Source organism: Cavia porcellus, unplaced genomic scaffold (genome assembly GCF_034190915.1).
Source record: "Cavia porcellus strain 051 isolate PalLab524CR breed Dunkin Hartley unplaced genomic scaffold, mCavPor4.1 scaffold_26, whole genome shotgun sequence".
Taxonomy (NCBI): Eukaryota; Metazoa; Chordata; class Mammalia; order Rodentia; family Caviidae; genus Cavia; species Cavia porcellus.
Window position 1 is genome coordinate 14697369 of NW_026947509.1, and position 15442 is coordinate 14712810.

At 34.1% G+C, this 15442-nt stretch overlaps 1 protein-coding gene across 7 annotated transcripts in view; it reads right to left on the reverse strand.

Moving 5' to 3' along the window:
* The window catches only part of Akt3 (AKT serine/threonine kinase 3), a 252692-nt gene that overhangs the window by 144028 nt on the left and 93222 nt on the right, over nt 1-15442 (reverse strand). The window contains exon 1 of one of the 7 annotated variants that reach the window (XM_063237555.1): nt 12360-12519. The exons of the other annotated variants lie outside the window; for them this stretch is intronic. The gene's annotated coding sequence lies outside the window, so the exon portion shown is untranslated. Of the gene's footprint in view, nt 1-12359; nt 12520-15442 lie in introns of those variants that run through there. 7 annotated transcript variants of the gene reach the window in all.

The following is a 15442-nucleotide window of genomic DNA, read 5'->3' on the forward strand; positions in this document are numbered from 1 at the left end:
TGTTCTAAAAAGTGCTACGAAGTTTACCAACATCTTTAATCAGATTTTCTTGAAACTAAAACACATTAAAAATTTTAAGCCAAAACATTTCACAAGATGCCTTAAAGAATATGTCAGACAGCGAAATAGTCTGTTTTCAACATACTGGCCAATATTTTTAAAAACTACTATTCATGCAAGATTTTTCTGAGGCACAATTCAAGTACATCTATGTATTATTAAAGCTAGAAATCACTAAAGCTGTTTTTGTTATGTAATCCTGAAAATGCACCAAGTACAAGTTTTCATTCATTGCAAAAATGCCTCATAGTTTTTTAAAGTTACATCCTCATCTATGAGATACAAGTTTATAAGCTATGAGATTTTCCGATATTCTTACATTTTTTGTTATGTGAGTTTTTTTTGCAAATCTTCTATAGTTAAAATCAGATTGTAACTTTATCAGTACATGAATACTGGTATCCATCACTTGTGCTATTAAATATTAAAATATCCTTAAGTTAAAACGGACTGCATTCAAAATGGGAATATATTTTTCTGCTATTGCCAATTTACGCTCTGAAAATAAAATCAAACTTGTTAGTCTCTATACCTTGTCCTATAAGCTCCTCTTAAGATACTGAATTAGACAGCTTTCTTAGAACTATCATATCCCTTAACTCATCATCCAAATTTACTGAGCAAATGCCTAAAGAAACAATTTGAAAAAAAAAAAAAAAAAAAAAAAACTAAAACTAAAAGCAAAACAACCCTCACCGAACCAGCACCTACATCCCTGTGGAAATTCATCATACTCTATTGTATTTCCTGAACCCCTCAGATCAACCAAACCCACTTCTGCACACCAGGAAAAGTTTTGCTTGTCTCAGCATTTTCATTCCTCCAGAGCTTGATCAGTTTCTTCATCTGCACAATAAAGAGTCCTGGCAATCAAATAATGCTTTAAAACTCAATGAGGAAACAAACAAGATTTTTAATATTTAGTCACTAGAATCATTATATTTTGTTAATTATGTGTTCTAAAATCTTTTGTTAAAAATAATTATAACCCAAATACAGCTAAAGTACTGCCATAGTAGAGAAAATTGTAGCTCCAAGTTATATTGCTAATGAAAGAATTAAAAACAATAGCATAGTGAATTTAAATAGAAAAATGGTTTTACAGGATAAAAGACAAAACCTAAGTGAATAACCACTCACATTACACTTCCAAAACATTTATATATTCAATGGTTTTATCCCTACTGTCTTTAATCCATCACTTTCCTTCCAAACTTATGAAAAGTCACTAAATTAACAAAAGCTCCTGTCTGTGATCGTTCCCATAAACGGTCCCTAGAACTATGTATGCTCATTTTGGAATAGCCAGGGGGCATTAAATGAATACTCCAACTGCAATAATTGCAGACCTCTAGACTTTCACTAACACCTATAACAAAAATATTACTACCAGCTACTACTGAATTTTCTCAAAATATTCCAGATATATCATCTTAATATTACTTCCATTAAAATTCTTCAACAGCAATTTTCCTGTAAAAAGAGCAAGAAATTCACTTTCAGTGACTTGCTTAAAATTTATTTAGGGTAAGTGATATTTAAATCTGGTCTGAGTAACTTAAAAGATACTTAAAAATGCCTTTACTATTTCAACTATCATACTTGTACACTTGCCTGTACTACTAAGATTCGGCAATGGCTCTAAAGAGAAAATTTGACTACTAAAGCATAGATAAATTGGCTGTCAGCTGGTTATTAACATCCTTACCACAGGAAACCACTCTCGCTTTAAGAACACCTCTACCTGGAAAAGTGAGTTGCTTGCTCTAAATTCAGGATTGAGTATCAAGCTATAAATATATGTACATAATTTACAGACCTATGGACCTATTCATGGCCTTCTAAATAAAAGAAAAAATACAGAAGATAAAGTAGAGGTCTATCCTTTTTTAGAAAATATAGATCAGAGTACCTGGAAGGGAACCAACAGTGAAAAGTTTCTAGAAACTGGATGTGTCCCTATTTCTTTATAAAGGGCAGAAAACCATCCTTTCAGAAAGACATTACTCTTCACATAAAGCTCTGTCAAGTATGTTGGCCTTTCAACACACTTTAGACATTTTTGCTTTGTAATTATCCAACAAACCCTTAAATGTCTTAGGAAAACATGAATTTACCACAAGTTAATGAGCACTCTATAATTCTGTACATTTTTTTATTAAGTAAACCTAAACCAGAAAAATAGTCAGGGGACCTCTTTTCATTTTCTAGTCATTTCATTCATATTGTAATTAGTTTTGAAATTTTACAAAAATTCGAGGTACTGCAGAAAGTATTTTTGAAAGATTCTAACATTCTCAATTTTTCAAGGTTAGAGAAATAAAATACATTTAAATAAATGCACTTGCCTATACCTAAACAACAATATTACCATTGCATTTAAAAACATTTCAGATATATTAAATCTCTAATGAGAAAAAAGGAGCAAAGGAAATACACAACCAACTCATTAATGCTTGATGAAAATGCAGGTCCATCAGTTATAGGGAAAGACAACCAAGAAAGAGTATTAACCCAAACAGTCCAGTTACCATATAACTTTGCTTCAGAAGTAGAATGTCTTCAGAAGTACAGCATCAAAGTATTATGGAATTAGTAAAATAAATTTGGTATTCTCTAACTCATCCCTAGTGGTAGGCTACAAAATAAACTCAGTTCCACATGATAGTTTACTGACTGGTGTTAAACTCTTAATATACACATTACAAGCAAGTCAACTGACTACTTAATCAAAAGCATCTGTTATCATTATTAGCTCACATCTAAAATGAACCAAAGTGGTTTGCTACTATCTATATACAGAAATAAGAAAGTTTGTACTGTCATTAAAGAACTTGCTTTCTCAAACTAGATGTGAATAAGGGCGGGAAGAGGAAGTATTAAACTCTAAACTAATTAACTAAATAAGGGGAGGGGGCATGCAGGAAAACAATGATAATTAGTATGTACCCTTGGTTAACCAAATCCACACATACATTCATTCTGTATATGCACAAACATCAGCAGCATCATAAACCATCTCAAGTTCTAGCCATTATTCAGTTCGACATCTGCACATGTTTATGCGTCTCTCCAAACAACCTCTTGAACACCCTGCTGGAGCTGTCATTTTTTTCTTCTCCCTATCTGGCAGATGGCAAGTCAACAATCGGCATCAACAGCAGCCGAATATCTCCCCCTCCATCCTACCCCCCCTTAACAGACACAATAATAACTTCTTTGTGCTTCCCTACAATGCAGCTGCTTAAACCATTTCGCTACAAGGCTGCTTTGCCTTAATAATAAAAAAAAAATCCCTTCTGTCAAGTCTAAAAAGCAGCATAATGTTAAGCAAGCTAAAGCCACAGCACAGCTGCAAACGGGCAGACACATTGACAGCTCCTCCCTTAACAAAGCCCTGTGAATTGAAGGGGTTCATCTGAGGCTCACACAGTAATTAGTATAAAAAAGTCCGACAGCCTCTATTATGCTAAGGCAGAAAAAAACTGGACAGAACTGGGCTGCTGTTTTGCGTCAAGAGTTCTGCTGCAGAGTAGATAAATCATGTTGGGTTTTTTCCTCTCTTTTTAAAGACAGTAATAAGGAGGATGAGAGAAGCTAATTTGAAAACTTGGACACAGTAATTGTACCATATGGTGAGCATTTATCCTTTCTGAAATGCACGCTAACAGTCACTTACATGCACACTGCTTTGTTTTACAGTTGTTATTCTCTCTACCATATTCATAAAATGGATTTGAATATCTGATACTCAAGAGAAGTTGTGTGTAATTAGCAACCTAACTGCCTAGGTTTAATTTATCAGCCTTGCACTGCAATCTAGTAAAACAGCAAAACAAAATTAAACAATGTGTCCACTTCGTAAAATGTTTTTACTTTCTAAAAACCTAATGAACGCAAGATTCATTGGATAATTTCTAACAATATTTTGAAAACTCCAACACAATTAACCGTAACTTTTGTAAGATATCTACAGACCAATTTCAAAGACACTGTATCACCACAGAAATGATCTTTCATCAAGATAATCTGATTTCACTGATGTACATATGTAACTCTCATCTATCTATACTTAATCTCTTTGCAAGTGTTCTAAATTTTATTCAACAAATTCTCTGCACTCGCTTATTAACAGTTATTAAGTACTATGTGGCAAAACTTGGGCTAAGCACAGAGAGAATTATACAATATAGAAGTTTTCACAGGTATAAAAAATTCTAAACATAAACTATCTTTTGTTTACTTCAAAATTCTGTTAAAGATTGCTTACTGTTTGAAAAAAAAGACCTAAATAGCATTAGTACATTGCTTACCACTGCTCAAAATGAATTTTTTGACAAAAAAAAAAAAAAAATTGCAAGTTTGCTTAGTAATTTAAACATGTAAATTTGTTTTAATGCCAGCTATGTCCCTTCAAATAAAAATGTTACACATCTACCTACTACAAACTACATTCTAAAACCCTGCCTGATACAACTACAGCTCCTTCTCCTGACAACTACAGCTCCTTCTCCTGGGAATCCTTCAACATCAAATGAAGTACAGCACTGGACTGAATTACTACAATTCACATGTGAACCTAAATATCTTTCTAATTAATTTTTTGACACATAAAAAGTAAGATATAACCTTTAGCTCAACCCAGAACTCAGTCTCTATTAAAGCTTGAAGTAATCTATATTTTCAAAATGCATACATAAATGGAAATAACATCCCAATACTTCTCAGGAAATTGTGACATTACACAGGAAATTAAACAACTACATTCAGGAGGAACAAGAAATCCCATTCAACATGTACTAGTGATAATTTTCCATAATGAATATGGAATTTACACTTTATCACTTAACTACTAGTATAGTGGCTTCCCTTAGTAATACTTGTATTGAACCATGTGACCAATTTACGTTCAGTAAAAAACACTTTTGTATACTGCTTTACAATTCATTAAAAATTTTGTGTGTTGGATCATAATTGGTTTGACATACATAGGCATTCTGTTTGGGAAATACGTGATCAGGAACACATGTCCAAAGCTATAGTGTCAAACCACGTGAATTCTATTGTACTAACACAGTCATGGCCCTATCTGATGTTAAACAAAAAAGGGATTGATCTACTGGGCAGGAGGCGGGGCTTTCCTTCTCTAAAAATGTACATAGAAACATTATATAATAATCATTTTTGTTAAATGGAAGAGATATAACATTGTCAAGAGACAGGTTCAAAGATGTGACTAAATGACTCATCTCTTTATTATATAATTATAAAAAACCCTATCTTAGTGGAGAAACAAGAACTTGATTTTACTGAGGAAAATCAAGCCTAGGATATGTTTGCAGCTGAAAGGCCCACTTAGGTATAATACTTAAAAGTGAATATAATATCTGAAAAATTAATGCAGTAAGGATGGACTTGACTTCTAAAATGGCATTTTGTAACAGCATTTGATGAAGTTTTTCTTAACTAAAGCTATCAATTTCTAAACTATCTGAAACCATCTTGCATTATGTCAATGATCTAAGTGCAAAAAAATTAACTTCTATTTTGATTTTAAAAAGTTATTTTTAAAGCATCTTCTATCAAGAAGCATTTGCCCAGAGGACAATTTCTTAAGAAGAATGCTTTCCTTGAAATACACAACTCTGACAATCCTTTATCTAAGGAGAAATGAGGAGAACTACACTGAGACAGGACAAAGCTGTAAGAGAAAGTTAATAAATCTGGATTATAGAATAACAGGTCTGGCAAGCAATCTTATGTTTTGATTTACCTACAATTTACCTTTTAAGAGCTCATATCTGTTACAAAAGTGACAAGATATTTTCTTATTAAATGTGATAAAATCAATTTCAGAGTTCCAACACGTATCCAACAATTTATAACATATTTTATAATCCTCAATACTTGCAAATATCTGCTAAAAAACTGTGACATACCATTAAAAAAACAGAACACAGTGGTCTACTGATATACTAACTGACAGCCAACCCTGATCTAAGACTTGTGAAATGCAAGATAACTAACAGATTCATATGGACTTCCTCAGTAGAAATTCAAGCAATATGTCAGTTCACAATAAACTTTTCATTTCTCTAATAAAAGCAAGTTGAACAATGAGAATATATTCATAAAACTTTTAAATTTGAGGGTCCAGAAGTTTAAAAAAAATTACTTAACATTTTATAAGGATAACCAGGAAGAAAAGAATGTCTAGGGTAGTCCCAGGGCAGGCCTAAGCCAAAGATATACCTAATACTTGTCTTTAACCTTAGTAGAGCTCTTTCAGCTAGAAGGAACAATGCCCCACCGAGCCCACTATTATGATAATGGCTTGCTTGTAAGAACAGGAGCCCTCCTTATCTAATGAAAAGGGGTTTTATAGGTAGACCTTGCACAGGTAAGCTCTGGAAATTGATAGAATCACATTCTGTTCTCCTGTTCAGGCAATCTGAGGCTCTGTCTTACTTTCCTCTTCCAAGGCTAGATGCATCTCTCAACAGGTGTGCTGCACTTTCCACACCTTTTCTTTCTACCCTACCCACTAACTTTTCAGGCTGCTCACAGGTTTTGAGCCCCTCATAAACTCAGTTTGCCTAACCCTTACTGGCATTCTAATCCTGACACACACATTATGGCTTCACTTAATCTCCTATTCAGTCTTTGATCTCCCCAATTCCTTACAGGAGTTCTTGGGTAAAATGTTAGGAATCAGCTTGCCTGGGCAGGAATATCTACCCCTCCTGTTTTTAGGAGTAGAAAGGGCTCTGGATGGAACAATGAATAACTGGTATCTCTAGCACACTCAAGACAAGAGAGGGACAAACTTCACAGAAGTGAGAGGGAAGGAGGGAAGAAGGAAAGGGGATAGTAAAAAGACTTCTAGTTTCTTGGACTAATCTCAGCAGTTGAAAAATTACTAGTAATCAAAGGCTCTATGGAATAAATCATTAAATATGTCAAGAAAACAAAAATTTATGAAATAGATGATTTATATTTTTGTATGATTACCAAACAAAACTTTTCAGATATCCAGACAGGACTCATGTGAATATGTGGTTTACAATTAGTACATAAAACATGTCAAGTTTTCACACTAGTGGGCAGTTTTCACGTAATATATTGAATAATACGAATCCTGTGGCAGAAGCATATAAGTAACTTCCATATAATTTCAACTTTTTAAAGACACTTAGTTACTACTACCGTTTGTAGTACTGTACATTTTTAAGAAGGATCATGTCTAGTGGCTTTTCAATTGTGGTCAAGATTTTTAATTTTCAGAACTGGGCTTATTAGAAGCACTGAAAAACAAGTAAGGATCTAAAAAGTTACTTTGTATTTACTTTGGTTTAACATTTATTTTTTCAGGGATTTAGAATTTAGTTCATCACAATAAATTACTAATACAAACACTAGTAAGTCGGTTAGTTGGAGAAGCAGTACCTACTAACTGAAATAATATTTTCTCTTCTCTGGTAGGTAATACACAAAGAATAACAGGGAGATGTTTACCTTGAGTCTCAAAAAGCTGTCCATATCTGATGAAAGAAGAGGGATACTGAGCTTCCTATCACTGGATGACCATCCCTCAGAGACATTATCAAAGAAATCTAGATTTCTAGTAACAGACTGCAACAAATTGCCACTTAAGCCATTTTCAACACTAAGCTGCCAGGATACTATAATTTTACATATTTGTAGATCAAATTTTAGAGCTGCTAAGAGGCATGCTGCCCACACAACAGTTTTTTTGACCTCAAGTCCAGTGCTACCCAGCCAATTTATATTTTTAAAAAGCATGCACTCTATATTATACTTGTATGAAATCTTACAAGTCTCAATTTGCCTTTAATAGCTCTGCTATTTTAAAACTAAAGTATAAACCAGAATATATTTGTGTTGACTATACAACATATCTGTGAACCTCTACGCTATTAAAATATAAGAGTAGGCATAAAGTAAAAGAGAAGTACATTGGGGCTGGGGATTTAGCTCAGCGACATAAGCACCTGCCTTGCAAGCAGGCAGTCGTGAGTTCGATCCCTGGTACTGATAAAAAGGAAAAAGACAGAAAAAAAAAAAAAAAAAAAAGAAGTACATTATTTTTTACACTAGATGCCAGGCACAAGAAGAAAGTCTGTCTTCTTCAACTAGGGATAGCAATTGCACCCACAAAACCAGCAGGACTCAACTGAGATAGTCTCTTACCACATAGTAAAGAGAATTTCATCTACAGAGGAAACAGCTATAAACAATGAGTAAGAAAATCCCCACTTCTTCTAGCCATTGCTAAAACGTGGATGATGTGTTGCTAAATTAATGATTCTACATGTTCTCTGTTACTATTTATGTAAGAGATGAAAATTAGAAACATCAAATAGTATTCTTTTAATTTATACTTATTACTAATTCATCACTTTAAAGCTTCCCTCAAGAGCTAAGTCATAGACATTTTCTCTAAACAGCTAAGTCACAACTGTTTTACTTATCTTCTTACCTACTATCTGATAAAATCCAGTTTTGAGGTTCAAATGGTTATATGGCACCAATTGCAAATATGAAGAATATTACCCTTTCCCTGCTTTTTTTTTTCTTTTCTCCTTAAATAAAATTTAAAAAAAAAAAAGAATATTAGTAAAATAAACTGAATTTTTCCTTTTAAAATATTATATTCAGGGCATAAGCAAGTCGTGAGTTCAAGCCCCAGTACCGATTAAAAAAAACTATATTCAATATTTCACAAATCCAAAATAAATAAATTTCATCAATTTTTAGGCAATGCAGATATACAATGCACTGATTTTACATATACCTATATCAAATATAACCATAATACTGTACCCAAGAGAATGACTCACTGGAGAAATAATCTAAATTCCAGCACACACAGGTTTGTCATTCTATTCATTTAACCATTCTACCTTTTTCTGAACAATATATATTAAATAGTCGTTGTAATAGAAAAAAAAAAAAGAATCTTACTCGCAAATTGCATGTGAAATTCAGCAAAATTTCTTTGAAAACCTCTCTAACGCTCAGAGACTAGATTTTTCCAATTTCATGTCCCCTACTCCTCCAATTCCTAAGGATTGCTCTGTGTTTATTTCCCACTGTGACTCCTGTCTCTTAAGGCTTGAGGGGAGGGGGATCAAATCGCTAACACTACGTTGTACGTTTCTCTCATTGTCCTTTGTCTCCTCTCAGTTCCACACAATACTTTCTCAAACTAGAGTCACAACCAGTTTCTCACTCCTCAGTTTAAATTTGTTTTCTTGACTCTTGGTTGTAACAAAAATTAAACTTTGAGTGAACTATATTCACTGTAACCACTCGAGTATATTAGTGAAGGTAATTCTGGCTGCTGGGAATAAATCACGAGTCCTTAACAGCTTAACAAAATCAAAGTTTTACTTTCAGTTGATAAAAATTTCAAACAAATGTTCCTTCTCAGCGGATGTTTCAAGGACCAGGTAATAATTCAATGACTCAGACTTTGTCCTTCAATAGGCTCTGCCAGCTCCTTGGTTTAATGAGTGTGATCACAAGAACAAAGGCAAAGAGGTCCAAACACAGGAAATGTTTATAAGCAAACCTGGAAATGGCAAGCATTAACTGCCATGTTGAGTAATTCGAATAGCTGGAATTCAGTTTAGACACACCTAACTGCAAGGAGGCTGGGAAATGGAGCTCAGAGTCCTGCTGGGGCAGGAGATAGGGTCAAGTGGCATATGCAAATGAATTTAGGGGGAACAACTAGCATCTTCTATATCCTTGATGGAAGTGCTACACTGCACTTAAGTTTCTGTTACATTATGCTTGCATCTGAACAGGTCACCCACTTCATAAGAGGTACCCACTTCAGAGAAGTAACATACAGTATACTGAAATAATTCCATTAAAGTATTTCCATCTAAATTAACATTTCTGAATCACATTCTACACATTTGTAGTGCTTGAATGTGTATAAAACGCTAATAAAGAAAACAATTACCAAAATTTGTCTTACAAAGGTATTGTCTAATCACAGAACTTTACCATTCCCAATGACCAGTTCACCTCCAAACCAAAGGCTAAATAAATAAAGTCAATGAAAGCCCTTTCACTACACAAGAAAGTTAACTAACTCTTCCAGACTACCAGGATAAACATATTCCAAAATGAAGAGCCTGGATGAGAATAACCTGCCAAACCTCCACTGGAAAAGATAAAAATTTTCTTTCTAAATGCAGAGAAACAACATAAAGATTCATTATTTTCAATAAAAATTCAACTAAAGAAAATAAATAACAAAAATTATATCTTTAATACTGTATATTAGAAATAAGCAATATGGAAACAAATTATCACTAAAGAAATCTCATCCAGAAAGTAGTACTTTTCTACTAATGAAGAAAGTCTGAGCACTCATTTTCAAAATTACCAGTCACTTGTTATTTTCACTTAAAATGTAGATGGTGAAACGATTGATATATATGTGGTATTTTTTAATACATCAATATACAAGTCACAGTAAGATCTGAAAAACAATTTATAAAACTGCCTACGTGTTATGATATTGTAAATATACCATAAATATTTTATCCAGCTCTCACTAGGTCCTTTATCAAGAGGCATTATTATGAAGAAGATAAAAAACATAATTCCAATATAACAAAAATAACACTGGTTGGCATAGGAGAGTGTTTTGAAGTACTTTCTGAATACCTCAGTCTCACACTCAAATCAGGAGCATCTGTCCACCAACTGTCAAGATAATGTCTAGCCTTGGAGTTTTCCTAAATTCATCACTATTCATACATGCCTGTCACTACTCAAAAAAGAAGAAAAAAAGACAGCCACACTTTCAAAGCTGTTATTTTTTGATGTGTCCGAGTAGATACAGTTCAGAGTCTATCACTTTAAAGCCAGTCTACTCTGAGTCAACTACCCACCCTGTCCTCACATTTGAGAATGCAAGTGAAATTTTCTCTGCAATTCTCACCATACTACTGATTCACAGGTCTCAAAGTACAATCCAGGGATCAATGCCTGTGGAAAATGGTGTAACAAAGAATAAACTGTTTACACTGGCTGCTTTTAAGGTAACATTACAAAATTCAACTTAAAAGTTGTCTCTCTCCAGAAGCCTCATTTAAAATTGAATCTTACAAAAATGTACTTTGTTATTCCCCAAAACAGGCAAAATCAATTTCACTGTATATATAAATATCCTCAAATGCTTTTCACTTAGAAATGCTTTTCTGAAGGGCTAGGGATATAGCTCAGCAATGTAAGTGCCTGCCTGGCAAGTGCAAGGTCCTGAGTTCCATTCCCAGTAGAAGGGGGAAAAAAAAGAAGAAGAAAGAAATGTTTTCCCAAGCCATTGTAACAGTGCTGTATGAGACAGAAGAAAGGACTCTGGTCTTTGAGATCCTCAAAGTGAAAAGTCTACACACGATAAAAATATAAAGTTGAGGACACAGCTCAGTGGTACAGCACTTGCCTATCATGCACAAGGCCCGTGTTCCATCTCCAGCAAGGGAGTAGGGTTGAGGGTTGGAGGTTGGATTGGGGTAAGGTTGAAATACAAACAAATTGAATATGAAACAGAACAAACATAATAACTGAAGAGGGGAAATATGAAGTGTTGAGAGAGAGAAAAAGAGTATCCCTTTACTGAGTGTGTAGATGTGCTAGTTTCTACTTCACGAAGTACAGATTCAGCTGGTTACATCTCTATTTTTCATACTATAAACCTACATACATTAGGGAATTATAATCAAACCCAAAATTAAAAATCAACGAGTCAGTTTTCAGAGATAATTATTTAAATGCAAGAAAAATATTTCTCTACAGTACAAAAATTATTGTACCGTAATGTTACACTTTTAACATCTCTAAACTGAAATATTCTTAGTTTCTGTCATAATTTAAGTGAATTAGTTTTAAATTTTAGTGTAAATATAACCTAATACTTAACGTAAATGTACTTATCTTCTAGGATCTCAGATCTAGAAATTCTAATTTTAGTTTCTGAAAATTATACTTTCAACAAGCATTCCAGGACACTCTAGAATAGGTGAACTAGGGCTTAACTTTTAAGAAATACTAACTTAAGAGCTAAATTTTTTCTTATTGCAAAAAACTTCAATTTTAAATTTAATCCATATTTAAGTCATTCAGCAAATCTGTGGTCAACAAAATACTTAACACATACTGAGATACATGAATAAAAGGCAGTACTTTATAATACAAAGGGGGAAATCATGAACACAAGTAATGAAATTATGGTTAAGCAGAAAAAGAAAAGTTCTTACCAAGTGCTAGCAAGAGTTCCACAAGGGAAAGCTGATATCCCGGGGCAACATAAGACAGAATAAAACAGCTGAAACTGCAACTGTACTCTGAAGGTGGGGTAGGCAGGATTTCACCAGCCACCTAAAGTGAAGACAGTACTCCAGGACAGTTCAGCTCTATCTGCAAAGGTACAGGATAAAGAAACTTCACGCTGCTGTCCAGAAAAGGTGATCCATCCGGCTGGGTAACAAACAGCAGAACTCAGTGGTTTTTTTTGTTTTGTTTTGTTTTGTTTTGGTGGTCTCTAATTCAGAGATAAAAAAATATAGTATTCTGCAGTATCACTGCTTATTGCACAGTGATTTGAAGGAGTCAGGCAGGTCTTCTAGGATAACTAAATAAAATGTTTAAGAGTTCATCTATCTTTACCTTCCTTTTGAAGGCCTCTCTGGCTGTTTTAATCCATGGTTCAAATATATTAATTCTTCTAAAGCATTACTGCCAAGAAAAATTAGTAAAATTAGTTGGCTTATGATTTTTAGCTACATTAATGAAAAGGTACTTTTTACATTTTTCTAAGCAACAGCAAAAGTGAAAGGTGGTTATTTGCATTTGCTCATTTATCAGGCACTTAGAAGAAGACCAGGAAAGCTACTATCCTTTTTAAAAGGTTACTTCTTATAAAGACCAATAAAGACCAGGCTGGGATTTGATATCTATAACATTAATGTGTCTACTGTGCTGCTGGGGGCAAATGAACTTTTCAAGTCAATTCTGACTGCTCTGTAGCTGGATGCTACAATAAATCTTCAATATGATAAATCTGTCACTCAACAACCCACTCCCCAATATGAAGGCCAAATCCATTTCAATTATTTGCAGACAATATCGGACACAATATCGGAGCTAGACTGATGATACTGTGTATGTTAAAGGACTCTTAAGTAAACTCCAAAGAATGAGGTTATTATCATGTGACTTACCCACTGAATATACAAAATGAACTTAACACACACAACGACTTAAAAATACAGCAAGTATTTAATATGGTTGTTTCGTAATATCTAATTCCAGTTCTTCTCAAAACCAAACAAGAATTTTCTAACAGTACTGTTTCAAAACAGCATATATCAATTTTCCTGAAAACTGACTAGTTGCTCAGCTTATTAACCAGTTAACACTTGGTTTCTCAATTCAGAAGAAAGTTCTTTATCACCAGGCATTCAGTCCCATGGCCACAAAGGAATTGTCAAGAGTAACACAGGAAGAGAAATGAACCAAGGGCATGAGGGTAAAAACAGGTCAGAATGGCCACATAAAAAGTTGAAATTGTCCTCCTTCATCGTTCTCACAGCCCCTTATTAGCAGAGCATCCTCATGAAAAAGCATGAAAGGATTTGGTAGGGACAAGGACAGACAGCAAAAATGAAACTGTTGTATCCAGACACCTAGCATCCTTTAGCAGATTCTGACAATATAAAGTCAAAGCAAAGCAGTTTTAAGATTCCACCAATCACATCTGGTTTAGGCAGATGCGTAAGTGGTCACCAAGACTCCCTGCCTTACCAGAGTAGAAAGATGTCAACATTGTGGTACACCCTCCCTTTTTAGTCTTAAACAGATTCCTTCCACACCCCCAGGTTTATGACAGATGTGAGCAATTCACAGAAGTATAAGTGTGAACACACTAACGTTTAAAAGGAACCCAACCTACATAACACATACTAAGGTCGAATATACATTCCTGACCAAAATCAGGATAAAGGAACTAAACCAACATCTGTCAAAGGAGGTAAAATAAAGGACTGACAAGGAGTAACATTTAACCCAAAGGCCGCTCTACATAAATCATGCTACAATACCTAAAATTTTATTAGTGTAGGAATTCTTGTCCTAATGGTAATTTATAGATTGAAACATGCAAAGCTGAAAACCCTATTCTTCTTGAAACAATAGTGGTATTTTGAAGGCATGAAACCGAGTTTCACATCCTCATAGTCAGAAAAAGAACCCCATCATTTATATTTTAAAGTATTCCTAGCAAACTAAAAACAAAGCAAAAAAAACAAAGAAATGCAACATCATAACTATTTTATAAGCAATAAACTTAAAAATAAAATAAACTTTAATACTGAGAATTTTAATGTTCACTTGATAATTTGTTAACATTTTATAAAACCCAACTTAGCAATGGAACCCAGCTGCCGCTCTCTAAAACCAAGATGGGAAACTGCCACTCCTATGTCAGAAGTCAAATGTTGTAATCTTACGAAAATAACAACTTCAAGAAAACCACATACAATTCCAACACTGAGTCTTTGATATCCTGATTCTTAATCAAACACACACACATAGCCACATACTCATCCCCACCTTTACTACTCAACCTTAAGCCAATCTGGCTGTTAGTGCATACTGATGGATTTCAAACACAAAAATCTGTGTACACATGAAAGATGAAGAAAACAAGTATTAATAACTGATCTCCAGAGAGTAGATTAGAATGTATTTCTACTTTCCCCAATGAAAATGGGTCATTTTTTAATACCAGAATAATTTTACTTTCATCTTACAAGTATTTTTAATGTCTCCTCTAATGACATCTTCCTAAGCACATTAAGTATTTATACGTTTTATAAATACCTCTGGAGTATGTGTATAGCATATAAATTTATATGTAAGTATCTGGGACATTAAAAGCTATCTACCAAAAACCAAAACGAACCAAACCAAAATGAAAACAAAAGAGGGCCAGGGATTTAGCTCAGCGGCATAAGCACCTGCCTGACAAGTGTGAGGTCGTAAATTCAATCCCCAGTACCACAAAAATAAAATAAATAAATAAAAAAGACAAATGAAAACAAAAGAATGCAGTGTTCTGCTGTAGATATACATTATGCTGTCATAGCTGTACATTTGTGTTTTCTACTACCTATACTTTTAAATTAAATGTCATAGCTATACCAGCAACAACAAGGCAATCAAGAAGAGACAGTCTACAAGAATTTGGAAAGCATGTGTTTTCATACAGCGAGAGCCAAGGACACAAGCAGAAGGGGTACCAGGGAAGACCCTGTGCATGCTTACTGAGATCTCAATTGAG